This window comes from Lonchura striata, chromosome 4 (assembly GCF_050655825.1).
Source record: "Lonchura striata isolate lonStrDom1 chromosome 4, ASM5065582v1, whole genome shotgun sequence".
Taxonomy (NCBI): Eukaryota; Metazoa; Chordata; class Aves; order Passeriformes; family Estrildidae; genus Lonchura; species Lonchura striata.
In genome coordinates, this window is record NC_140706.1 from 73,175,710 (window position 1) to 73,203,313 (window position 27,604).

Consider the following 27,604-nt stretch of genomic DNA (forward strand, 5'->3'; position numbering starts at 1 on the left):
AAGGGATGTAATATTTCCATTTGTTTCTAGCCTGAGGTGGTGTTTGGCATAAATTAATTCAAATTATTTATATGTTTTTTGCTTTTTGTGCTTTAATATCATTCAAGCATTTTCTCTTTGTAGAAAAAGGGACAGGGAGGTTGAAGAACCAGCTCCTTACTTCACTCCCTTATCAACTCTTGCTGGTTCTCCTGCCAATAAAGATCAGTGCCCCAAAGCACCCTTTTGGTTTCACTTATGTGTTTCAAAGCCTCTTTTGGAGAAATAGTGAAGAGTTAACCTAATTAAATCTGCTGCCTCTAACACATAGATGCAGATGATAATTTGATTTTTGCAGTCAGATTTTGTTTTTTAAAACTTACACTTCTGATGTATGATGTGAGTGATATTTTTCAGAAACCTGGGGGGTATAATTCCATTTTCATTGAATTCCTTGGACTTCTGTAGGAATTGATACAATTCTGGTTTTGTATCTGTAAATTAAGCACTTCATATCAGTGAAGGGCTGCCTGAAAATCCTTTATGACATCTTTATAGCCCTCTTTTAAGAAGAACAGCATTTTAAGATTTTACTGCAACAGTGTTGTTGTACAGAACAAAGTAATTTTCTGATTAAAATGTGTGATTGCACTTCTTTACATTATGCTCCATTGTACTAGCTTGTGGTTTTAAAATGCAAGTATTTCAAATAAATTACTATTTTTTAGACAAATTTCACTCTTCTAGATCATTACATAAACTTGCATTGCTTTGAAAAGATTATTTTTATGTATGTCCACTTATCAGGACAAGCTTCTGAAATTACTCAATAGTCCTAATTTATTTACACAGTTCTCATATTATCTCTTCAATTTCATAGACAGGCATGTCAGCTCATTAGAGCAATAAATAATTTGGTAAAAAAAAAAGAGATAATTTTTTTTTTTAGCACATTTGCATAGAGAATAGGAAGGATAACCTGTGAACACCTTTGAAGAAAGCAACTTTCTGATTTAGGTCAATCAGTTTAGATAGACTTAAAAAAGTGAATACTACTAAGTTAAATGCAGTTTTCTGATTCAGATATATGGTATAAGGATACATAAAGAATATAGAGTGACTATATTGAAAGAATGGTGATCTACACTAGTCAGTTACTTATTTTATATATATTTAATCCCAATTTATCAATTGCAATTAAGAATTAATAGGTAGTATTCTAAAATATAAATGATGTAGTCTCAATTGCTAGCATTTCACTTTACATACGGTTCTTCAGTTGCACAGAAATGTTACATCCCATTAGTTTTGCTTTTTTACTTGTGATTATTTTATCTGTTCAAGCAGAAGAAATTCAGTCAGCAATGTCCTTATTTGAGGGTGAAAATGAAAATGCCAATGAAAGAAAGCTCACTACAAGCAGAAATTTTAATAGAAAGATTGAATTTTAATTCATTGATAATTACTATTCAAAACACTAGATAATGTCACTCAGCCTATCAGAACACATTCCTTTGTGTAGAGGAACTAGGCAGTGTCTTTCTATTTTTGTCACACAAGTTTTGAATTTCCTTTCATGTACTGTTAATTCCACATGAAAAAGAATTCAGAAATTCTCTTTCCTCCTTTTTTGCTTGTTGATCTAGTATGTTTTAGCATAATAATTCATTTATTTCAATGTAAGTCTGCAACTATTTTGCAATTTGTCTTTCTCCTTTAATCCACTCTCTTCAACTTAAAAGCAATACATATTTTAGGTTTTTGTTTTAAATCTTAAATATTTCTCAAATATGCTTCTATCCCAGATTTAATAAAAAATCTGGATCTGCAAGGAACTGTGCAAGGTCACATAACTGAATGACTACAAGCATGAGATTTGTAGTACATGGAAGTGACTAGAAAGTCTTAAAAATGTTATATGGTTTTAATTAATTATTTAATTAATACAAAGATTATTCATTTTTTTCCTGAATGTTTCTTGTACTTTTCTCCCTATTCCCAAGCAACCATTATTCCATAACTTCTCATTTTATTTGGATTTTTTGTTTATAATTTTTTTTGGGGAAAAAATTCATTGCAATTAGATAAGGTCTCTTAGGGCATAAAGCAAGGCCCTGCAAATACAGAACTGTTACATAGAATTTAGTCCCCTGTGTTTTAACCGTTTCATTTTAATTGTTTTGAGGAAGATCTAGCACACTGTAGATTATTCTCAAGAGACAAAAGTGAAAATATCCTTTCTCACTTACAGTCAGTCGTTCTTCAAATTCAGATTACGTCGTCCTTTTCTCAATTTGATCTCATTATTTCTAGCTATATCCCATTTGTATTTTTAAATAATTACTCTTGCCCCTTGGTGTTTACTTTCTCATTGCTTTTGACAGATATATCTTCTCCCTCTCCCCCCACTTAATTGTTGGTTAGTCAAGCTGTACATATTTAATCTTTCCAAGTTTTTCTTATGCATCATCCCTTTCAACCCATTAAGCCTCTCTTTGCTCTGAGCTCCTTTCAGGGTATCAAAGTACAAAAGTTGGAGCTGATTGCACTTTTCAATTGTTCTCCAGTTCAAATTTGAAAGAATCTTTGTTGTCTTGCAAAGAAATGACAGCTCAGTTCTTTGTTTATGCTAAGGTCCAGTTTCTACACTGTGACAATACAAAATATCTTCCTAGAGATGCTGCCGATTTCCTTGCTGCTACTGAAAAATAGCCTAAGAGCACCAAGGCACTGGTTGATTTTATCAACTTAATTTACACATAATCCAAACTTAAAAATTCAAATTTTCATGAGTCTTTTTTGTTGTGCTATAGATATATCTGTGTATGGAGGGGTTAATCATTAAAGGGCCAGAGGCAATGGAAATATGTTCCTGCTGTTGCTTGAGAACTGGCCACATTTGAAAGGACATGGTGAGACTAAATGATGTGAGATTATGAGGATAAAGTGTCATGACTTGGCCTGGAAATCAGTGTTAATCTCCAGTCATGAGCTGAAAAAAGGATTCTAACACAGAGATTACAACAGAAAACACAGACTATACCCGTACAGCTTGTGATGGGAGAGATTTTTGAAAATATCAAAATTATCGGATGGGCAACATTTGCCACCACCACAAGGTCTGTAAATTTTTTCTGGTGCTGTTTTTACAAATAAATGGCCTTCACATGAAAAATCTGAATTAAATTGGTAGGGTATATCTGAATTGCTGTCTGCTGGTAAGGTTTATCTGAAACCACAGCTTTATTGGCAGGTGATATTTCAGATCAGAAACAGATGAGCAGCTCTTGCTGTTTCTCTGACGCCACTGGCTTCGTATGCAATCTAAATAAATTACTGAGAATGGCTCTGTAAATCAGGGATTTGTATTGACCAGCCTCGGAAAAAATAACGTGTGAAAGACCCAAGCTGGGAAGAAGATGGGAGATGAATTTTCTTGCTAAATCAAACAAATGAAACAAATAAAAAAAAATCTCAACAAGGTAAATGTGTTTGTAACTAACCACGGAGAGTATGTATTTTATCCATTTTCCTGTGCTTGTAGGCATATTTCAATTTCTAAAGACATCTCTCATGTTTACTAGAGTAGCTTGATTTCAAAGAGGGAAAAGGATCCCAAATCCTGAAACTATACATATGGGTAGAAATGTAATGTGCTTAAATCTGTATATAGATTGATAAAAATTTACATTAATATAAACAAAAATATTTATAGCAGCATATTTCCTTCTGTTGTTACATGAACATCTTGATGAAGGCTTTAGCCAAATGTCTGTTTGCAGACTCTGATACCCTACCATCATTACTGTTTAATGTTTAAAAAAAGTCATTAATATTACTGTATTCAGATTCAAACCAGGTCTAAACATTCAATTTTAGTCCAAAATATTTAGGTGGCCTCTAAATGCATAAATAGAAATGAGAAGGGAAAACATGAGGAACACTATCCAATGCATTCATAAAATCTCTTTTAAATAAGTTGCTTCTCTGAAAATAAGAATATAAATTATATTTCCTGGATGTACCTTATCAAATATACTCACTTGCCTGTGGATCTTAGTTTTTTGAGATGGCTTAATTCTGAATCTTTTCTCAATTTCTTTTTAAAATATTTCTAGAACTCTGGTTTAATTTCCACTTGGCTCTCTTGGCTCACTAACTCCTTAAGATTTCTACTTCTGACAGATTACAAAGGTATCATTAAGTAATGCAAGTTCATGTCCTATTAGTAGACAATCCTGTTGACCTTCATTTCCCCATCTTGCATCCCATTTTAATGCTGGCAGTCTCATTTTTACTTTATCTAGGCTTTTAGCTCTGCACTTCTAAAACAAGCACAGGGAACCATGAGGCTTTGGTGCCCTGGTCTCACCTTAGATCTGTGGCTTTTCTACGCAAGCTAAAGGGTAATGACTGTAAATGGTTTTAGTCTCCTATTATTTATATTTACATGGTAAAGTTTTAGTGGAAATTACTCCTTCCTTTCTGAAAAGGCTGTAACGTGTAAAGGCATAGGGAGTTTGTGCTCTCATTTTCACTAACTGCTGAGTCAAGACATGAGAATTATCTTTTAAGTCTCACCATTCTTTAGTCTTATCACCTGGTCCATTCCCTGGCTTTGATATTCAGGTTCCAGTGTGGAATTAATACGGTCACACATACATTAACCTGTGATGGTAATACCTGATGGCAGTGGTGAGCTGAACTTTCTCTGTGCTGTTTCTTCTTCTGGTCATAGCTCACTTTGACATGATTTGACTAACCCCTGGCCAGTAATGAGTAAAGCTCTGAAAAAAAAAAAAGGTCTGGCAATGGTACTAATCACCCTCTAAATCTCTGTAAAACAAGCTGGTATGAAAAGGACATAGGGAATTTAATGCCAGTGGTTTTGTTTTCTAGGCAGAAGGGTATTAAGCAAGCTTTTGCAAAGTACCTATTGCACTGCCCTTTCATTTTGAGTCAGAGAAGGAAGCAAAGGCATCATCTGTCATGGGGCTGAAAGGCTGCCAGGTATCTCAAAACCTCATCTTTCATCTTCAGCGAGGAAAGCTGAAATTAACACTGCTGATATGAAGGCAGGTATAAAATCATATGAGTTCAAGATGTGGATCTAGATATAGGCATTCACCTTAAAATACAAAAAAAAGGAGGAAAGTAGAACTCTTCAGCTGGGTAAATTTTAGTATTCTATATTTATGAAAAGCAGCATCATAGCTGTAAAGCTCAAGGAAAAAAAAACCCTCCTTGTACTATATTAAAATCTCTCTTTTTAATGTCAAATTCATTTGCATTAAGACAGTTTTAATGGAGATACCTATTTTGCATCTTTTGAAACTTTATTCAGCTACACAATATAAACAAGATGAAGCATTTGAATTTTGATTTAAAGAAAATTGCCTGTAGTATGCCTTAAAGGTTGTAAATAGCCATGAATCATTACCAATTGTTTAGTCAATACCCACACACAAATTTTCCCCTTTTATTATGTACAGCATATCTATTCAAAATGCTTAAATACAAAGTACAGCATTCCACAATAATCTTATTTTGTTTTCTAAACACCATCTCTAAGATACCTTTTAATAACATGTTAGCTTTGCATACCTGGACATTTGTGAAACTCATCTTTCTACTCAGCCTAATTGTATTCCTCTGAATTAAAGTTTTCCATCAAGTGTTTCCCATCTGTTCTATTTGCCTGGAAATATCCATCCTGGAATATGGAGCAGCTTAGTGGGTGCAGGATTTTTACATTCTGTGTGTACCATTCCTGAGCTCCTGAAAACCACTTGAGGACTGAGGCCCAGAAAAAGCAAAACTTTGGTCCCAACCAAGTCTGTGTCGTTTCCTTGGTGGCAGAAAAGATATAGCAAGTTTGTTCTTTGCTGTGATTTATATTTGAATAGTCACTTCTATATGACTATATGGAAGTGGGTTTTTCTCATGATACTAAAACTGATCAACTGTGTAACAAGAATTGTGTTATGATCTGGAACAGGTTTTACAAAAGGTGAAGAAAAGAATGTTGCTGTGAGGACTGATCTGAGGTATTTTTAATACCTCCTTCAAATGGGACCTTTTTTTCTGTTACCTCTAGCAATTGCTGCATTAACAAAATCCATTTTGAGGCAGACAAATTCATCATAAGTACATTTCTATGAGGTCTGAACTTCTGCTAAAAAAATGGCCATTGATAGCCTTGGAACACCCGATGTGACAGAACAGTTGTGGAATTATGTGATATAGGCTTTAATTTCCGTGTTTACTAGACATAGCAATGAATAAATATGGGGTTTATTCAATTTCTAAAAATATATTCCTTAAAATACCCCAAAAAGCCAACAGGTAATCTAGGTAATATCAAGTAATCCAAATTAAGATCTTCTATGTCTTTACCCTAGAGAAATCTGTAGATTTATATCTTTCAAAGATCTCTCACGATTATCTGAACAATTTATCCTTAATATGCTTTTATAAAACATAAACAATATTAAATGAACTGCTTATTTTTTTTTTCCTTCATTGTGAAATATGGTGTGGAAATTAACTCATAATAATTGAACAATAAATAGCATTTTTCTTCAGTGATTTAATTTTAGCAGAAAAAATATTTTCTCTAACATAAAATTATTTTCTCTCTAAGATACTGACTTAGAATTGTGTTTGACTTTGTCAAACACAAATGGCAAAATAATAAATTTATACCAGGTATAAAAAACTAATTTTTGTTGCACCAATGAATATCTGCACATTTAGGTATTGAAGATGTGGCTTCAGCCTCTCTAGGTAAGGGTGTATTTGGAGAGAGGCTCTGAAAAAAATGCTGCAGAAAGGCAATTAAGATCTTCCAGCTTTTTCAGATAATGTGCATCTGCAGCAGGCAGGCTCCAAAGATGTGTCTCTGGACATACAGGAAGAAAGACAGGTTTAATTAGTAACAGAAATGATGAAGTCCTTTGAAAATTTTTGGTGATTAGCTTGTATGGATAAAGTTGTCATTTTTCTTTTGCCTATGGGACACTGGTCTGCAACTGCATCCCTGTGCAGCTTTGCAGAAAGTAAAAAGGCAGCAAAGAGAGAACACTTCTTTTTGCCAACCCACTGTGAATAGAAATAAAAACCCTAGTCAAAGTAAGGTTAATAAGAATTTTATTAAAAATAAATGTAAAAAAAAAAAGAAAATAAATCAATATGTGTTTTTTGTTATTTCTAGGGATGAGAACGTGGTAACTTATGTCCCAAAGAAGATGGAAGCATCACAGTAAGTGAGATTATTTTATACTTGTTTGATGGTAAAGGACTGACCAGAGAAGAGATATGGAGAAAGCAGTATCATCAGAAGATCCCAGTGTGTATTTTCATAGAGAAATGTGATGTTGACTGTAATTCACTTTTATTATTTGTGACAGCAAGGAAAACTAAAAAGAGGGATATCAGGATCCTATGAAAGAGCGATGTTGATATTACTATATTGTCTTTGGTAGGTACCATAGGGTGGAATTCAGACAACCGCTTCTAAATATCAGGATAATTAGCAATAGGGCAATTGTGACTATTGTTTTGTATTGTATTGCCCTGTAATTTTTCAGAAGGTTTGAACAAGTTGACCTAGAAATCACCTCAGAGACTAAAAATATGTTTCTGAACTGCTGGATAAGATGAAGTCAAAATCAACAGCGCTTCTGTTCTGCTTCATTTCAAGAAGCTCAGATGTTGAATGTTGCTCTTTGAATGATTTTTTTTTTTCTCATTGTGGCAAGGAAAAAATCAAACAAAATAATTAAAATTTGATCCAGCCCTTATCTATTTTCTCCTAACTGAGCATAGCTGCCTTTTAACCAGTAAATAATCCTTCCTACTCTTGTACCTCTTGCAATTTGCTTTAAATTGATCATTTTACTTGATTGACAAACTAACACACATCTTTTTTTTAGAACTAGCACTGTACTTCACATATGAAATATAATTATGTGATCGTGTTGGAAACTCCAGGAAAAATGTTAGCCCAAGAGTTAAGCCTGACTGTTAAACAAAACCCAGACTTTCAATATTATAACCTCTGAGCAAAAATTAGCATGCCAGTTCCCCAGGCAATCAAAGCACACACAAAGCACAAAGGATCAGGATTTCATCCCTAGCAGATGTGTTATTGAGAAAAAATGGCCACTTTTGGCTTTGTGATTATTTGCTCAGATGTTTAATCTTCACATGCTAACAGAACTTGAAGAAACTCGCTGCAAAGCTGTTTACACTTGTCTGAAGCCAAGAGCAGGACGTGCACGTCCAGAGCTGGATGGAGCCAGCTGAACACAGAGCCCTGGCAATGGGGCAGCAGTCAGAGGTCAGGCTCAGCACATGGATCTCCTCATGCCAAATGAGCCAGACCTAGCCACAGAGCCTCAGGGCATGTTTGCAGCATGGCACAGGAGATTGGCACTAACCAGCTCCAGCCCTGAGCCATGCTCTTCCAGCTCCACTGCTTCTGGTCCACGCATTGGATTAGCCACAACTCCATCAGTGAGGTGGTGTGGGATGGAAGAGCTCCCTGCAAAACCTGGGCTTCAGAGCAGAGACTCTTCCCTTGAGGTGTGACACTTCTGCAGCCAAATCTGCCTTCAGCTCCCCTTTGGAAACCAGATGTTGGAAGGAATAATTTTCAAGCATATCACATTTCCAAGATAACAACCCTGGTTAATAATACTGTGGTAGCATTTATTAAGTGTCCCATGCTGAGAATCTGCAAGTGATGAAAGGACTGGGTTTGGCACTGATGGGCATCTGCCAGGTTGGAGAGCTTAGGCCAATGCCAGTAGAAAGAACAAGAATACTTGTATGATTTTTTTTTTTTCTTAATAAACCATTTAGACTTACCAGTTCTGGTCATTTCTAGGCTGGGAATTAATTTTCATCTTCCTTGATATATAGCCATGCCCTTAGAGATACGTGCTTCCTTCTCACCTGCCTTTCACTCTGATATAGTCCAAGGTTAGGAGGGTTGGAATGGTTCCTTTATTTAAAAGTTCTTTTATTTTTTTACACATTGGAATGCTTGTGATGTAAACACCAGGAAGGGTTTGTCAGCAGAAGGAGGTTGTTGTAGCCCCACCTCTCAATACAGACACAGTGTGTAGTAGCTTTAGCAAGGAAATCAAAGACAAATCTTGCACAAAAATGCAATCTTGCCTTCTGCACAACAACGACTAATCTGAAACTTTTTAATTATATGAGTTGGTCTCCAGTAACTGTACACTTAAAAATACTGTGGAATAAAAGATGCATCTCAGAGAGCTATGCATTACCTCCACAAATCCTAAAGGTCTGCCTTCGGATTAGGAGACAAGCAGCACAAATCACAGAAATGAGATATGCTTGCAAACATGTAAAGCAATGTAGGTAATAAATACATCCAGCGTTTATATATAATTTACTGTTAGGTGATTAAATATCAGTGCAAACATTTCTCAAAGTAACTCCTACATATTTTAGCTTCAATTTATGTTTGATACATGCCAATGTACCTAGCTCTGCATAAAATGTTTGGCTTATTTCTTTATCACACATTGGTCTGCTCACATTTATTTTATTACCTTTATTTCTGATTTACTCCAAAATTACTGAGAGGGGTGGTTCAGGTCCTTCATATCTGGAAGCAGTAGTACATCTTAAAGGCAATTCAGAAATACCAAAATGAATGGCTTCCAGAAGCAGATATAATAACTCAAAGGAAATAGTTAACTATCTGTGCTACCATTGTTTGGTACATTTTCAGCTGTTTCATAAAATTCATAGAAAATTTCTTAGTAACAAATTTTCACATGTAGTCTGCACATTAAAATTTGGACTCAGAATTTGTTGCAATCTTTTCCAAATTGCAGAAAAGATATTCCTGCAAATTGTCTGGACGCCTCAGAGACAGGGGTTATCTTTCCTGGTGATTTTGGTGCATGAATGTGAGTGGTAGAAAGGGCAAGAGAGTATGGACAGAAAAGATCAATGTATAACTGGCAAGGGCAAACACCGTGAACTTTAAGAAAGGCAACTTTGTGCAGAAATATCTGTCAAAACCATCTTAAATTTATACAGAAAATTATGTTTGGATCTTAGATCATTACAAATCCAACTGCTGATTGCGGGACATTACATCATGACAACTCAGCTGTTTGATGGAGAATGGGCATCCTTGTGCCTGAGGGTTTATGCCAACAAACTGGGAGTCCAGCCAAGATGACAGACCAGAAAAATGAGGTACCAGCTCTGCAGCATCCATAAGACATCAAGGCAGAATGCCATAGTTTCAAAATATTCCAAATTGTAGATCGAATATTCCAATATTCCAATATGTAGATCAAATTAAGTTTGATCTACGTAAGTGATTTCATGGGATGTCATTTTTTTCCCAGTTAGTGGAAATTTAAAAGAATGATCTCTTCATTTAAAAGAACAATCTCTTCACGGACATATAATTCCTTTTTATGAAAATTCAAGCTGGAACACTTTGAGCAAGTCCTAGGCATATTTTTTACCTAACAGGACTCCCATAAAATTATTTTTAATCCAATAATCTGCTAATGTAATTTCAAATTCATTTTAAAAGTGTAATAGAATCCATCACATTTTAAGAAGAAAGGAAAATTCCTTTTGCTATCCAAAGGTGGAATTTAGATAACTTATCATGAAATTTGTTGATAAAAACATCAAAGGGTAAATTCCTCTTCTCTGTCTGCTGCATTCTTTTCTCATCTCCATCAAAAGAGGGAACAGATTTAGGGTTTTCTTTAGCTCAATGAGAATTCTAATTAATGATGGCAAATATAGCAATTACTATGCAAACAAATATAGTACAAGCATGTGTAATTGTTATTTTGTTTTGGCAATTATTTATCTTTCCCCAAATTTAAAGCCTTGCACAGTTAATGAATGGCTTTCATTTAAATTCTGTAATTCCCCATTCTATATATTGTTCATTAATTTCAGTGAACACTAGATGAGAGAATATTACTATCTGCATCTCAAAAAATCCCCAAAAATTCCCTCTATGAGAAAAGTAGTTCCTTATGGAAACTACATATTGCAATATCAGTGTTTTTTTTTAGTTTGGTGAAATAATAAATAGTATGAAATAACGTGAGTCTGGGAAAAGTCTTGAGAGGATCCATTATTTTCAAAATTAAAACATGAATACACTTCATAGGTCGCACATTGTAATGAAGGAAAGTTTATTTAAAATTTTTAGGGGTGATATAATAATAGAATGTTCCTAAGTTATTTTCTTGGTATTTCATTCTAGTAAAAGGACATTGAGAATTACTTTCACCTTTAATAGTTTTCCTGTAAATATGCCTTTTTTTTACATTTTTTTTTCTTATGCACACACACACAGAGGTTTTCATAGATATATATATATATATAGGAAAACAAGCAAAGTATGTATATGCTTGTAAATATATGTAAATAATACAAAACCACATGTATGCTTGCAGTTTTTTTGCATATATTTTCAGGATCTTGTGGGTTCTGCCCAGCTGTCTGTCTAAAATGCACCTTCTGCTCTCTACCAAGAGAGAGTGCAGCATTTTCCAGACTTGGGGGGCCTGTGTCTCTGACCTGTCTTATTCCTGCGCACAAAGAAAAGGCAAGAAAAATCAATTTTCTGCAACTGGCTCCTCTTGCAAGTAATTAATATTATGTGCTTACATTCTGCTGCACAGAAACAACTGTGTTGCAGATATGATGTGATAGAGCACATTTATAATCAAAGGCTACAGGCAGTATGAACCTAAACCAAAAAGATTGTGAACCACTGCTCTGTTTTGACTACCTTCATAAAAAAAAACCAAAAAAACCCAAACAAACAAAAACCACAAAACAAAACAAAACAAAAAACCAACCAAATTAAAAAAACCCACAAAACGAAACAAAAAAACAAACCAGGGGAAAAAAATTAATCCCTTCTTTATTTTTTTTCCATCTAGCTGCTTTACTGATTTATTTTAAATGTTAAGATTACATTTTTAAAGAAGATACCTTGTTTATTATTTAATTTTGTTTTTTTATGTATGTTCTGCTCCAAATATGTATTGGTTCATAGGACACCCCCAAACACCCTGGAAGTTTGGAGAAGAGCAAGGAAATGTCTCCATTTCAATCTAAACAGTTTTTAAGTAGTAAATCAGAGATAAACCTCATAATTTCCTGCATATTTCCACCTTATCTGCACCAATGCATTTAAATAAACCTTTATTACAGTACTCTATTTATTACAGCATTATTACTGTAGCAGTGCTCTGGTCATGACCTGCTACCATTTGTGTTGTACAACAGCTTTCCTTCCTAGTTCTTTGGTCTTGGAATCATCAGGCTGAAACTTCTTTTTGTTCTCTCTTTGGGGCTGAACTTCAATGGCAAGTTTGGGCAAAAACATTTGTGCCATTTGTCAATGAGGGGACAGGGAATAAGCAAACAACTATTTTAATTGCAACAGTATTGCTTCTGAGTAGTTCCATTTTTTGTTTGTTTGGGTTTTTTTTTTTTGTTTAATTTGAAGCACAACATTTCAGAAGTAATTTTCATTTTCCAGTTGCTAATGGGTAGACACTGAGTTGTATTCCTGAGGATTACTGCAGTTTTCTGTATTTCACACTCCTTTTACTCTGCAAATTCCTATACATTTAGCTGTGAGGAAAAGAACTGGGAGGGGAAGCTCTTGTCAGAAAAGCAATGAAGCAAAACTTCGGATACATGGGTTTAGTTTCTAGCACAGCTCTGCATGTCTTGAATGGTCAAGCTGCTTAGGGACAGATCTTTCAAAATCTTTCAATTTCTATTTCTGCTCCTTGTTTTCCCATGTGGGATGTGTTTGGAGAATTGTTTACCTGGGGTGATGCTTGGTTGGATTCTGGTGAGGATTGTTTGAGCCTGATGGCCAATCCAATCCAATCCAATCCAATCCAATCCAATCCAATCCAATCCAATCCAGTCCAGTCCAGTCCAATCCAATCCAATCCAATCCAATCCCATCCAATCCAATCCAATCCAATCCAATCCAACCCACCTGTGGCTGGATTCTGGAGAGGGTCACGAGTTGTGTTATAGTCAGAGAAAGTAGTATGTAGTTTTATTATCCTCCTTTTATATAGTATATTGATGTATTTTAGCATAGTTATAATAAATAAATAATTCAGCCTTCTGAATTGGGTCAGACATGGTCATTTCTTCCCATTGGGTTCACCTGCACTTACAGTACATAAGACTTTCCAAGTGCAACTCGCTTGCATTTTGGAAAACAAAAGTCATGGTTTTCTTCCCACAGCACGCTTTCAAGGTCTATTGGATAACTCCCAAGAATGTAATAGATTTTTATATATTCCATCAAAATTATTTTGTTAAAAAAAGAGAAACTAATGCTTCTTTTATTTCTTCTAACGAGTTACTTTGTGAAAAAAGCTGTGTTTTATTGTGTTTGCTTAGTACAATGAAGCTGGAAGCTGAATGGCAGTGTGCTGAATAGTGATGGTGATACTATGAACAAATATATATTTCCTGTGCTGCCCATTTCACAGGCTGAAGGAACAGGAGCACAAATGGTAAATTGCTCAAGGGCACCAAATGTCACAGGAGGAATAGATAGCTGAGTACTTCTGCAGATGGCTGAAACTCAGCCAATTAAATAAATAGAAGGGACTGCATTAATTATGGACTTGATTTGAATCGTGAGCTTAAAGTTCCAATTAGGAAAACATTTGAAAACATGCTTAAGTCCCATCATAGGCCATAACTGCATTTCAGCTTTTCACTAGAAATTAATCTGGCATTAAAAATTAAATATGAATTAAAGGATAATTTTTTTATAGAATTCTTTATCTCTCAGAGTCAATCTTTCAGTAACTTGTGGATATCTGAAAGCAGTTTCATGTTTGTGAAATAGTGTACAATTGTAACTCCAGCAGCCATTGCCAGATTCCTTTCTGCATATATACTCATGTGAAAAAATATTTTAATATTCACATTGCTGAGAAAATACAGTATTATAAATGAAAAATAAAACCCATATGAGATTGTCCTGTTATTTACATATTGTATACTGCAGAGTATGAGTGTAGAAAATTACATTTCTGGTAATAAAAGATAACATAAATTATTAATTATTGATTTATTTTATATCTTTGTACCAGGAATTTAAAATGAATTCTGATTAATCCTGATTTTGCCTGGTAATTAATGGAAATTATACTGTAGGTCCACAAGTGTTCGATCTTGCTGTTCCATACTTTTTTCTGGTGAAATCAGTTTGTGGTGTTGCATATGCATTATTAAATTCTTTATTCAGGGATTTCCAGACACTTTCAAGCATATGGGGCAACAGTTTCTAAGTGTTAACTGAGTGGCATCTGGCTTTGAGATATATCAGTGATCGAAATTCCTCTGGCACCTCTGGATCAATTGTCAGTGAATTCAGACAATAGTTTGGGGGGGGTAGGGAATGCAATACTAAGAGATAGTTATGAAAATTCAAAATAGCATATAAAAAAATCCCTATATTTACCTCAAAAATTATACTCGAAACAGTTAATAATATTAAGAGGATTAAAATAACTATTCATATATATGTGTGCAAGCAACAAAATTTTCTCATCCAATTAACAAAACCAGGAGTGATGTTTCTTATGGTGTTATTTTCTATTTTGCTTAAGGTAAGAACCTCAGTCTTTTATGTTTAAAAAACCCACTGATTTAATATGTAGAATTCTCTTATTTAAAATGTATCACATGCTTTTTCTTCTGCATCAAGCAGCTGGGTTCAGGGGAAGAAAGTGCTCCTGACACAGTATTGTGTGCTGTGGGTACTGGAAAAAGGCACCCCAGGAGGCACTGCCAGTGCTGCATTTCTCCAGACATCCAGTGGACATGTAAAGAGACTCAAAGGCATCTTTTATCCTTCAGGAGACAGATCTGGGGAGAGGGGACTGGGGTCCAGCTCCTGGTCACTCTGAAGCTTGGGTCCTGGGCAGGGATGTGTGAAAACTGTCACATCACAGGGCACCAGGCCATTGAAATTGGCTTTTTATAACTTTTCCAGGCATATCTTACACTGGTTTCTAGACTGACTTGTTTGGTCTTGTAATAAATCACATCTGGTTCAGGAGGACCACTGTGAGACCTCTTTAAGCACAGGTCAGAAAAATCTGATTTTTTGGCAGGTGTGTGATGGGAGCAGGAGCCCTCCTAGTGGGTTTAGTTGATAGGACATGGATGGCTATGTTTGTCCCAGGTCAGTTCACAGGGAAAATTATAATCCTTGTGAAGTGGCTTCCTTGAAACCATCACTTGTATTTCCCACCCTCAGTGAATTCCCTATTTGTCTCTCTCAGTATTGCCTTTCCCCGAAAAAGCTGCTTACTTACAGATAAATTTTCATACTCTCTTCACTCTTCCAAATGACTCATATCTCTCCAAGTCTCTCCTCCTGAACGGAATAATAGGATCCTTCTTGCTGTCATTTATCTCTGTGAACACCCTGAATTATAATAGCCAAGCAAATAAGATTCAAACAAATGTTTTAAATTATGGGGTTTTTGCTCTATTACATTTGCATATGATGAAATTATACGACCTTTACGACAGTCCCAAATGAAGTGTACAAAGTGGAATTGGTATAAAAGAGGAACTTTTCAAAGATTATTTCCATCACTGCATATAACCAGACCTATTATTTTTCTCTTGCAAATGGCTCCCAAGTTGGCCAAAATTACAAATATATCCTTTAAGGAATATAATTGGAGAGTGCTTTCAGATTTGGTTTTTTCTGAGGAAGGTTTGCACCTTTAATTCATTCTTTATAATAATGGGGTAGTTCCTCACTGTGTCATTATAAATTATGATAGAGATCCAGCTGAGTCCTTGGAATTGAGTGTAAATTTAGTATTAACGTTTCTTGGGACTGTAGAACTTAATGAATAGGAAATTTATAAACGATTGTATTCTACAGAAGCAATCTGCTTGTAAGCTCTTTGTTCTGAATCCCATCCCTTGTGCACAGCCTCAAAAAATCCTTTGGGAGTGATGAGTAATGCACCAGAGTGAGCAGAGGCTGGATTTGGAGAGAAGTCAAGATGTTTCTGATCACTTTGGAAAGAGACAATGTCATTATACTAAGTGAACACCAAAGTGAGCTATGGGGTGGAAATTGCAAGATAAAGCCAAGGGGGTTATTTTTTAGTCCATCATCCACCTGTTTTAGACCCTTTAGGAGGACTATGCTAGTTTTACAGAATGTTGCATTTATTTTAAATTGTTTGAGATATTAAAAATCACTGTGGCTTTAAGTAATGTTTTTAGTGTTCAGATCTATTTGACACATCTGTCTGGAGCCATGGGAAAATTGCAAATTAAAAAGATCTACAAGATAAGCACACACCAGTGTCTGAGGGAGACTAGTCATTTGGGTAGACCATTTTTTTTTGCGTACTCTGACCCAAATAGCTTATTTTTCCCCTTTGATTTAGAACACAGAAGTTATTTTCTATTTGCAGATCAGGTTATTTGGGTCAAAGCACTGGAGTAGGCCTAAAGTATATGAACAGTTGGGGGTTTTCTTTTTTTTATTTTCTTTTTTTTTTATTTATTTATTTTTATTTTTGTTTGGGGGTTTTTTGTGTATTTTTTTTTTTTTTTTTTTTTGCATCAGCTTTGTTCTACTTCACTGCTGCTCCACATTTTGGCATAAGCAACCAGTGCCAGCTCCCTGATCCCAGAGCAGCAATGCTCCATCTGGGTCGAGGTGCAGGTGGGATAAATACGCCTTGCAGGTGTGTGTGGTGAGGACACATCTTTTCAAACAGAATTAAACATTAGTTTGCAAACTATATGAGCTGTATGCAATACACATGCTCTTTAATAAGCCACTTGGTGCAGCATTTCTGAACTGAAAATATAATTCAAAAAGTTACCTTGACTGAGAACTCTGCCATTAGGCAGTAACAGGGAGAAGGTATTGATCAAAAATATTGTAGCCAGGAGAGAGATGCAGAAATAACCTCTTAGTCCAGTTGTCCTTAACATCTGTGGAAGAGCAGGGGCAGCATATTACTATTTTGGAGTGGATAACTAGCTGGGAAATGAAAATATCCATACAGATTATAAAAAAAAAAAAAAGAAAGAGGACTGGAGTGTATTTTGAAAGAAAAGATAAAAACTGCTGCTTTGAAAATTATCTGAAACAAGGACAATGTGGAGAAAAGTGATAATGATGCAGACTTCAGAAGTGCAAGAGAAGAGATTATTAGATGTCATAGTAACAGACAAAAAATCAGTTTGGGTTTATATATACAGAATTAATGAACTGTGGAAGAAAGAAATGATAGTGAGAGAGAACACAGTATGCATACACCCTCCAAGTATACTTGGTGAGTCTGATAAATTTCCTTGTAACTCGGCAGGGAGTCACAGGGAGGACATCCCTCAGATGGAGAGAAGGCCTTTGTTTTAGATGTGGTCCTCAGAAGTAGGTGTCTGAAATTTAAATCTGAAAAATCATTGTGGTTTATGCCCCAGCAAGGAATCTCTTTTCTGTCTTGAATGTTTTCCTTTCCTTTACTGTCTTCAGTTTTGCCTTACCTGAATATGAGTTAGATTTACTGCTCATCCTTCACTATTCATTGGAGGAGCTGCATCCAGAAATGCTTGGCAAATGTTATTTTATGTGGTATTTAAATCTATGAAGAATAGATGTGAAGTTCTGCTTCTCTGAATCTCTACTAGGTTTTGGGTTTCTGGATTTAATCTGAAGTCAGTACTCTTGTCGACCCATTTCTTAATGAGATTATAAGTATAAAAAAATTGAGTGTGAATTAGTGCATGAAAGATAGAGAAAAACTTTTTACAAGGTCATGTAACGATAGGAAAAGGGGGAATGACATAAGGAAGATTTAGATTAGAGATTAGAAAGAAATTTTTCTCTGTAAGAGTGGTGAGGACTGGCACAGGTTGCCCAGTGGATGCTCCAACCCTGGAAATGTCCAAGGCCAGGTTGGATGGGGCTCTGAACAACCTGATCTGGTGGAAGGTGTCCCTGCCCATATCAGGGGGCTTGGAACTCCATTTTTAATATTCCTTCTTAACCAAACCATTCTGTGATTCTGTGATTTTTTTTTTTTTACAGATCTCCATAGCAGCTGCATCCTGCAGGATAGAAAGGCTGGTTAAGCTTTGCATTTGAAAGGTGGGAAATAGGAAGGGGAAAAGAAAAATTAGTCTCTGTAATAAGCTGCAACATTTCCTCACAGTAAGAGAAAGCCTTTTATCATCTCATCTCATCTCATCTTGTGTACTCCAGTTCCTTACCAGTCCAGCTTGTTCCTATGGCACATGTGAATATTCCCCTCCAGAATTCACTGTGTTGGGATAGTAGCAGCAGCATGAACAACTCTTTAGCCAGCCTTTGCCCAAGGGAACTCAAAATATTTTTGTGGTTTTGTTCCACCTCATTTTTTTTAAAAATCTTTAAGCACCTGGAATAGAGCTATGGTTCCTTGTTGCCTTGCCTGCAGAGTGACCTGTTTAATGAGGAAAATATCATTTTCAGCTGCAGTGTTTTGGTGTCAGGCATGGAACAATAGTACAATGTTCTCAGAGAACACATCCAAAGATTTCTTATGTGCACTTAGGCTGTGGGGGGCAATTGCTGAAGGGTTTGCAGACTTCTGCTTAACAGTCAAAAATGTCATATTTAGACAAAAGATAATGAAGAAAACTCAACCTTATTGCTATCAACAGATTTAAAAAGTGTTGAAGAAAAATTAAAGGTTTTCCTCACAGACCCTCGGATTGTTGCATGAACATCCTAAATGAATTTGTGCTATACATTATTGTTGCATGATTCAGGGAATGATGAAATTACCTTCAATGGTACTCTTTTAGTGGTAGCTCTTTCACATACATTTCCATTAGAAAGAACAAAGTGCTCAGTATTAAGATGAGAGTTCTCTTTAGTGGCCTCAATAGTTGGCTCATTCAACAGTTCCAACTGTCAATATGCCAGATATTTCTGTGTAGTGTTCCCATTTAATGTTTTAATCAAGAAAAAAAACTACTGTAATAGCACCAAATTGGGCATATAATTAAAACAGAAAAAATTCATATTTTCCCTTTCATGTAACTGTACTAATTCTCTAATAAATTTCATAAAGTTGACTCATATTTCTGCTTTGGCATTCTGACAAAAGAACAGAGTTCTTTGCAAGTGTTTGCTTAATTTCCATTTTTCAAAACTAATTTCAATTTTTATTGCTTCACTTTAAATTTATTGATTAAAGTAATATTAAGTCTTGCGAAGCTTTGCCAAAGAAAATGAAAGAATTAAATTATGTATATTTAATTAGCTACAGCTTTTTCAGCTTTTTTTTAGGAACAACCTATTCTCTCTCTTTTAAGGGTGATTTCTTATCAAGTAAACTAATTCACTCATAACATCCTGTGAAAAAGATGAGGGGTAAGGGGGCTGAAAATGTCCTTTTATATTTAAAACCTTTCAAGAAAATTCAGAAAGTTATTTTAAAAAATAAAAGGCTACTGTCTTTCTCAAATCTCCACAAGATTTATATCCTGATTTTGTACTACTCCAGTGTTGGCCACTTCCAGGTAACAGATTCTTGGAGAAAGAAAGAATGAAACATGGTAACATACAAAGGAAAAAAAAAAAAAATAGTAGGGTTGAACTCCTGAAATTCCTGTATGTTCATTTCAGATTAAGATTTATGTTTTAGGTATAGATTCCATAAAAAATGAGGCAGTATTGCTGGTTTTTAGTTGGCTTTGAAGAGATTTTAAAATGCTAGCTACATAGGTAGTTTACTTTGTTATTAACAGAAGTTTTGTTTTCATGGTCAAATGTTTTTTGTTAAATTGGGAATATGCTCAGCACCTTCACAAAGAAGTCCTAAATGATCAAGGCAGATTAAACAATGACATGTGTCACATTATAGCAATAACAGTGAACAATAAATCAGTTAATCAAACGTGTGACAAAAGTAATTTTGGTGTGAAAATTAAAATTGATTTCTATTAGAAAGGAAAAAAATAGAACTTACAATTCAGCATCATACTTATGCAGAACTATAAATTTAATATACCCTTGTTTATAGAAAATAATATTGAAGATGACAGTCTCTGAAAATTGAAATATTAAGGTTCCTTTTACTTCTGTAGAGGAGAATGCAAAAATTTAAAATGCTCTCTTTCCCCCAGACCAGGGAAACATGTTCCATTGGAGGACTCAATAAAAGAGCTATCCCATTCACAAGCAACCCTTATAAAAGAAAAAAAGACAGGGATTAAGCAAAACACATTTGTAAAAACAATTGGCAAACTGAATAATCTACCAAAGCAGAGAATGAGAACAATTTGAAACCACTTCTGCTACAATGGTAGAGTAGCTGATGGTGTAGCTGGTCTTTCCCTTCTCCTAGATAAGCTCTTGTAATTTTTTGTCCAAACTCCACAAAAAATACATTTGTTGGGTAGTCAGTCACTTAAATTCCAGCTACACAAACACTAATGTATTTTCTGTTAGATTAATCAAAAAAAAAAATCATAAATAAGATCAACCTCTTGTCTACAAAATTATGTTTTATTTCTTCTTGTCCCAGGCCCTTTCACATTTTTCATCATTTAATATAAAAACTAACTCTGAAGTAAAGGGTTCTCTTTTCTTTCCCTCTGTTCTTCCCTTTCTTCTCTCTCCTCTTCCTCATGGCTCCTTCATTTGGGGGGCTTGCAGTCAAGATAACACACATGTAAATATCAATTTGGGCATAATTTTTAACTAGTCCAATCTGAAGAGTAGTGGCATATTCATCCTAATATCAGACTCTAATGTTGTAACATTTCTGTTTTAGCATTGTAGAGGTCTCCAGAGAACTGGTCTGTAATACACAAGAAGGTTAGGCATGATCCATGCTGACAGTTTCTTTGTACCAAAACATGCCAGCAAAAATGTATTTCTTTATTAGGAAGTCCATTTGGACCCAGGGAATTATGATTTACTTTTATGACTTTTCTGGGTGTCAAAAAAAAAAAAAAAAATCCTATCTTTTAAGATTTGACCACAGACTTAACAGCAATAAATGTCCTGTACTATACACATAGTTCTGTACAGCTACCCTGGTCATCCATCATTTGTTAAGCTGTTTTAATTTAAAATATATAATAGTAACCACAGGGGCAAGGAAAAATAGCTTCTGAGTACATATGGCTAGAATGCTTTAAATTTCTGTGGTTTTCCCATTCAATAAGATTTGATGTAGCACTGATGGAACAGCCTGTTCTCTGTGTTCTGCTGGTGGGAGTGATCTTGTGGTACAAAGATATTGTCAGAATATCTTTGTACAAAACACATATTGCCAGATTGGTTTTCTTTAGTACATGGTTAACAAGGCTGTCCCAATCCACTAATTAGAACAAGTAACCCAGAGGTCCATTACAAATTGCTAAAAGGACACATATGATAACCCTAGGAAAGAAATGTTATTGCCTTTATTTATTATTAATCACTACTATAGTTAACCAATTAACAAATAATTTTATTATTTCAGGCTTTTAAGGAAAGGCATATTTCTATGTTAATTATCACCACTCAATTATGAATACTATAGAATAAAAGAATTAAACATTTTTAATGTTACTTTGCTCTAAGCAAACAATAACCCTTAAGATTTGCAAACTCCAACCCCGTCAGTAATTTATTTAAATAGCAAAACAATTAATTTTCTGAATTATAAAACCATTTTTACTCCGCAAGCCCATTCTTCTATGTGAATGGCTAAATATGCTCTTCCCACATGTTTTTCCAGCTCAGAGTACATTGATAGGAAGCTCATGGTGGCACTGCTCTGTGGTTGTTTTATTGATTTGGAGTTGATTTGTCGGAGTCCCACTGTCAGTTTTTAGTTTTATGCGAAGAGGCTCAACGAAACATTTCATGTGCATCTCTAAAATAAATACTCTCGTGTCTAAGGGAAGAGGATGTGTCCTATTTCCTTCGCTTTGTGTAGAGCAGTTCACTCTCTTGAGAGCAGCTATTGCAGCTCTTGTTTCCTTGATTACCATGTCAAGGTTTTCAGTGGAGCAAGAACTGGATTTGTGCCTCTTCATCTTAAGGGAGGTACCCATAGCCCTTGGCTAAGGAATTGCTCTCAACTTTAGTGGTTCTTTTGGTGCACTGAATATTTAATTAGTTATTGCAAAGTGGAACAGCTTTCAGGCTGAAATAGGAGGGGGAAAATATTTTCTTCCCTCATGAATATCTTATGGGATATTCTCCTGGAAGGTAAGAATTCAGATCTTCTCAAGCAGAGAAGAGAGTGAACCCCAGGTCTCTCACACTCAGGCTTGGGGCACAGGCTTGGAATTAAATTAACTAGAAAGCTGTCTACTTGTAAATGGGTCAGCCTGTGTGAGAGTAAAAATAGTCCAGGTAAGTTAAGTCACCTTGCTTCTGCTCCTGTGAATCCTAACTAGGGAGAGGGGCCTGCCTCTGACACGATGCATATTTGAAGCACATTTTTGCACTCCTTAAGCATATGCACTGAAATTCTGTGAATCCTGCTATAATCCCACTGATAGAAAAAAATGTATTTAGAAATATATTTTTATTGTTTTTTATTATTTGTTATTTGTTAGAAATTCAATTGTTCTCCTGCGATGTGTATGAAACCTCCAAGCCAAAGCAAGGATAGACATTTGATTTGGTAGGTACACAACAGAAAATCATTGTTTTGTCTAAGGTTTAAGCACGTGTGAACCTTTACTGGAGCCAAAACCTACATACACCATGGTCTCTCTTACATGCCAGGATAGCAGTATTCTCCCCTGATAGATACACTGCAAGAGAAATTCAGTAAATTATTGAATTCTGCTAGCAAAGTCTGCTTGACTGGACATAAACACCCTGAGGAATTAAAAATTAGATTTGGTATAAGGTTTAACTTCAACATGAGTCTATTATTTTCTTTTTTTTTCTTTTTTCAGGGGTGAATTATCTTTATTTGAAATTGTTTAGCAGCTAAGATTAAAAAAAAAACAAAGGTTAATTAGAAAAAGGTCTAAAATGCTTTCACAGCCAAGATTCATAGAAAATAGAAATCACAATAACTGTTTCTCAATAACTTTGCCCCATGTTCTAACCTAGATATTACTTTTTGCTTTTGAAAAATCATCATACTTTTATAGATAGCTTGGGTATTCTAGCTCTTTGCTTTTTTAAATATTTAAACACTCAGCTGGTTTCTTCTTTTTGGTTCATATACCAAGTGAAAGATAAAATAGAAATAATGGCAAGCATTTTGCTAAATAAAAATTATTTCACTTTGAGGTAAATTCTCACATTGTGATTGTGTTGCTACTAAATACTTTTATCACTCAGTCAGCAAATAGATTTTGGGGTCCCATTTATAGTCAGATCTCTGAAAAGAAGATTTATCAGAGAAAACATTCTGGCAGCTCCCAATAATAGCATTATTAATGATGTGAAAAAATATTTTTGAAGATTGATGCTTAATGACTTCTTTGAGATAACTGAAAATTCCTTCCCTCCCACTAAAACTGTTTTTCCTAGTAAATAAATACCCCATACAATTTGTAGGTTTTCTTGCTTTCCAATCTAAATTTAAGCCATGGTACAAAGCTTTTCTTTTGTCAAAGCTTTTTGCATTTTAAAGGGCACCTACAGAATATTTCTACTACAAAGGCATATGTGGGTGAGAAAGAAGAATGGAGGAGATTAAGTTGATTTCACTTTGCCTCTTTCACTTATAGTTGCTTGATGAAACCTGCCAAATTTGATTTTGGAGTGTGCATATACAGCATATACTAAAGGAGCTAGTAAATTTTCAGAAAGAGAAATCAATAGAATAATTCAATGTGAAAAGCTCATTCTTAACTGATGGATTAGTTGAGGTTTCATCGCTCACTGTACATTTTAAGAGCAACATTCTAGGCTGTTACTGATCATGGGAAAGAGTTAATCTTAAAAGGAAATATGTATGTTGAGGAATGTTGACTTCATAATACACTTTCTCTCCAGAAGGCCACAAATACCTGATGTCACTGCTAGAATAAAAGCCACATCCTAAATTTTAAATCCTAAAGTCCTTAAAATTTACATTAAATATGTGTTATTATTCTCTTCCTTTTGTTCAGACAGTTTCAGAAAGATGAACTGATTCAACTGAGGTCAACACTGCAAGCCCACATTAAAAAAAAAAAAAACAAAAAAAAACCTGGGGTGAGTGATCCATTTCAAGCCTAGCAAAAGACTTTTTTTAAATTCCCCTCTTTTTTTCAGTCACATAAAATTCTACAGCTTAAAGATAAGCTATCTTTCTACACCCTTCATGTAATCAATCTGTGTTGTTAATAGCTCACCAGTGAGATGATATGTCCATGTCATCAACCCTTTTGACGGACAGCTTTTTATCAGTAAGTTGCAGAAGCTACATAGCAACAAATTCCAAACTTTCTCTTTTGTAGAACAAAAATGTATTTATACTGCCACAGGCAGAGTTGTACACTAAAAAATTGAGAGGTATACACATTTCCTTGGAAGCCAACTTGAACTCATACATTTTCAAAATGTGATTATTTTTATTCCTATTGGTTTGAATGAGTTAATATTTTACCTCTTATTAAGTTCTCCCTCTCCCTCTGTCTTTCTCCTTCTCTGTCTCTCTCCATGAGTATCTCTTCAGTACCCCTAGAAATCTGGATCAAAACATAAAGGGTCACTGAATGCAGCAGACTCTGTCAGCACTGCAATTAATCAAGAGATTCACTAAGTATCATAAACACAAAAGAATCTGGATATAATTAAAAAAAAAACAACCAAAAAAAACCCAAAAAAACTAAACCAAAACAAAACAAACAAACAAAAAAAACCCCACAAACAAACAAAAAAAACCCAAACAAAACAAAAAAAAACAAGACAAAAATCTCAAATTTCCTTTCTGTTTCATATATGTTTACAGAAAGTCCCCTCAACAATCCTGAACAAACCAACATTAATGTCAGTGCCTGTAGTGGGGGGTCCAATTACGAGAGTGTCTCACTTCAGCAGTGAGCCTTATTCTTCAGCTGGGTACAAAAACAGTGCCTTATTAAGCTAAAATTTCCAATGGAAAAAAAATTAATTGTGAGGATTGATCAGAAATCTTTTCCATGGCAGAATTAGTTTTGAGGATCCTCGTTCTATTAAAATCTGGTAGATGAAGTAGTAGTTTATACATCAATTCACCCACAGAAAATATTTAAGTACTTTTGTGAAAAATTTGCAGATTTTGATGGCAAGTGAGGGAAATAAACCATTTTACTGATTCTTTCTGTCTGGAAAAGAATTGTAAAAAAACTAATACTTGCTATGTGCCTGCAGAGAGGAGAAAAAACACCTAGCAGGTAAGAAATCTATTCAGATTTGCTGAAGTTCATAAAAAAAAAAAGAAGCTAACAGATTTTTTCCGAGCTTACTGCACCAAAAAATAGTTCATTTGGGGCTTGCATAAACTATATTTTGTGTTTTAAATCACTAACTTTTATTTTTAGCTCAATTTCCCATGCTTCTGGTGATTTCCTTCAAACAGCTTGCAAAAATATACATCAACCTCCTATCTGTTGTGTGCACTGTGCACAATGTTCATGAATTAGATGATCTCTAAGTGGTCTGTTATGGTAAAAATGTTTTTAAAATTCTTAGCATAGATTGTGTTTATATCAAAAAGATTAAAATATGCTTCCAAAAAACCAAACCTGCCAGCCTGAATGTTCCCTGCAGTTCAGATTTTTAAGGACTGAGTGTTGATTTGCCATTTAATTCTTCTCTTTTGCTGAAGTTTGAAGATGTGGGGAAGTTTTCTCATTTCTAGTTATTAGCTGTGTGTTGAAAGAGATCTCTTCATGTTCCATATGGTTTTCTGTAGCATTTTTAGGTACTTCAAACATTTGAATTTATCTATTGACTGCAATGTAAATGCAAAATTAATTTTGCAGCATCTCTTAAGACAGTTATTTGACAGCAATGAGTTTGTAGTTTCAAAGTAGTTTCGAAAAAGATCATAAAGAGCTAGAAAAACACTAATTCTTGACTGTTCACTATTTAATTGAATTATAAAATGGGGAGAAATAATAATGAAGTCATAAGAAGGGTTGTGAAATTGAATTGTGATGTAAGATGAAAAGCAGCAGTAATAATTGCTAAATTATTTTTCTTAGTCAAAAAACAGACAAGTTTTAAATGAATGGCAGAAAGCCAGTTCTTTCAAGGCAAAAATAGGAATAGGAAAATACTTTTATTTTTGCCTTTAGGGACTATACATGCTGAAGGAAAAGACAAAATGTATCAAACAGAGAGTGACTCACAGGGGTAAGTACTTAAATTTAGTAAATCTTTATTTAATATGATTAGTTTTCTCCTTAACACAAAAGAAAAAAAAAAAAGAAAAATAGAGAAACAGTTTTACCTTAAATACTGAGAATTATACAACCAACCAAAGGTTTCCAGATTTCTGTAAATTCAGCTTCTTTAGTGTCAATATCACAATAAATAAACCTTAGGGGATTACAGAAATTTTGTTATATAGTTTTATATACTCTGTTATATGATGAATCTGAAATATCTCATTCTGAATGTAAGTTTTATTTGCCATTTCCAAAATACATTTTTTTGCTTTTTTTTCGGTTCATCATGTTTAATAATAAATAAAAGTTTTGACTGAGTTTGCTGCAGTTTATTTTCAGAATGACTTTGAAGCACACTGTTTATCTGCACGTTGAACTGAAAATGAAAGCAGTATTAGCAAAAAGCATATTTTGCTTTTTTCAGATTTCAAACATTTTTAAGGTCATGTGGGTATTGCTGGCCAAGCATCATTAGTTTATTTATTGCTTGATTACAAGTGGAATAGTAAATGGGATGAAATCAACTGGATATGGAGGATTACCAACTGCTGTTGGCGTACAACCACACGTTTAAAGATGTCTTCATTCATTAACAGACTCTTTTAGCTTGCCAAGGCTGGAAATGAAATGCAAGTCACAGCTTGTGCATTTATCACTGTAAGGAAAGCCTCCTGCCAGTACTGGTTAGGCAAAGTGTACTTGCAGTTATTAGTAGTCCAGTCTGATTACTGGGCTCAATCTGTTACCAATGGCAACCAGTGCCACTGCCAATGCAGTGACAGCATTGTTTCCATCTGTGCCTACAGCAAAAATTTCAAATCTTAGAGTTTAACATTCTGAAACAACCTTACAGACATAATTAATTAATTAATTAATTAATTTTCTTAGTGTTTCTTTTTTTTTTTTTTCCAGCTGGCACACCTGCAGCAATCAAACTGACCCTTACCTTCTGTAAAAGCCAAATAGCAATCGGCCAGTAGCACTTCAATTATAACTCATTCTGTGAATTGACACTAAACTACCTGCCATTCTCCCTCCCAGCCTGTGCAGCTTCTCCTTCCAAGAGAGAGCTGGTGAGTGCTTGTCAATAAAGTTAAAGTAAGAATTGCTTGCAGGAGTTAATACAGGAGAAAAGCAAGACGGGGGTATGTGGTGGAAGGGGAGGTGTTAGGGAAAAAAAGCAGGA

General features: G+C 34.8%; 1 long non-coding RNA gene across 1 annotated transcript in view; it reads left to right on the forward strand.

Moving 5' to 3' along the window:
• LOC110468235 (uncharacterized) overlaps positions 1 to 27,604 on the forward strand; it is a 102,602-nt gene that overhangs the window by 73,006 nt on the left and 1,992 nt on the right. The window contains exons 2-4 of the long non-coding RNA XR_002465051.4: positions 7,193 to 7,240; positions 26,326 to 26,383; positions 27,331 to 27,491. This is a non-coding gene — a long non-coding RNA (uncharacterized LOC110468235). The remainder of the gene's footprint in view (positions 1 to 7,192; positions 7,241 to 26,325; positions 26,384 to 27,330; positions 27,492 to 27,604) is intronic.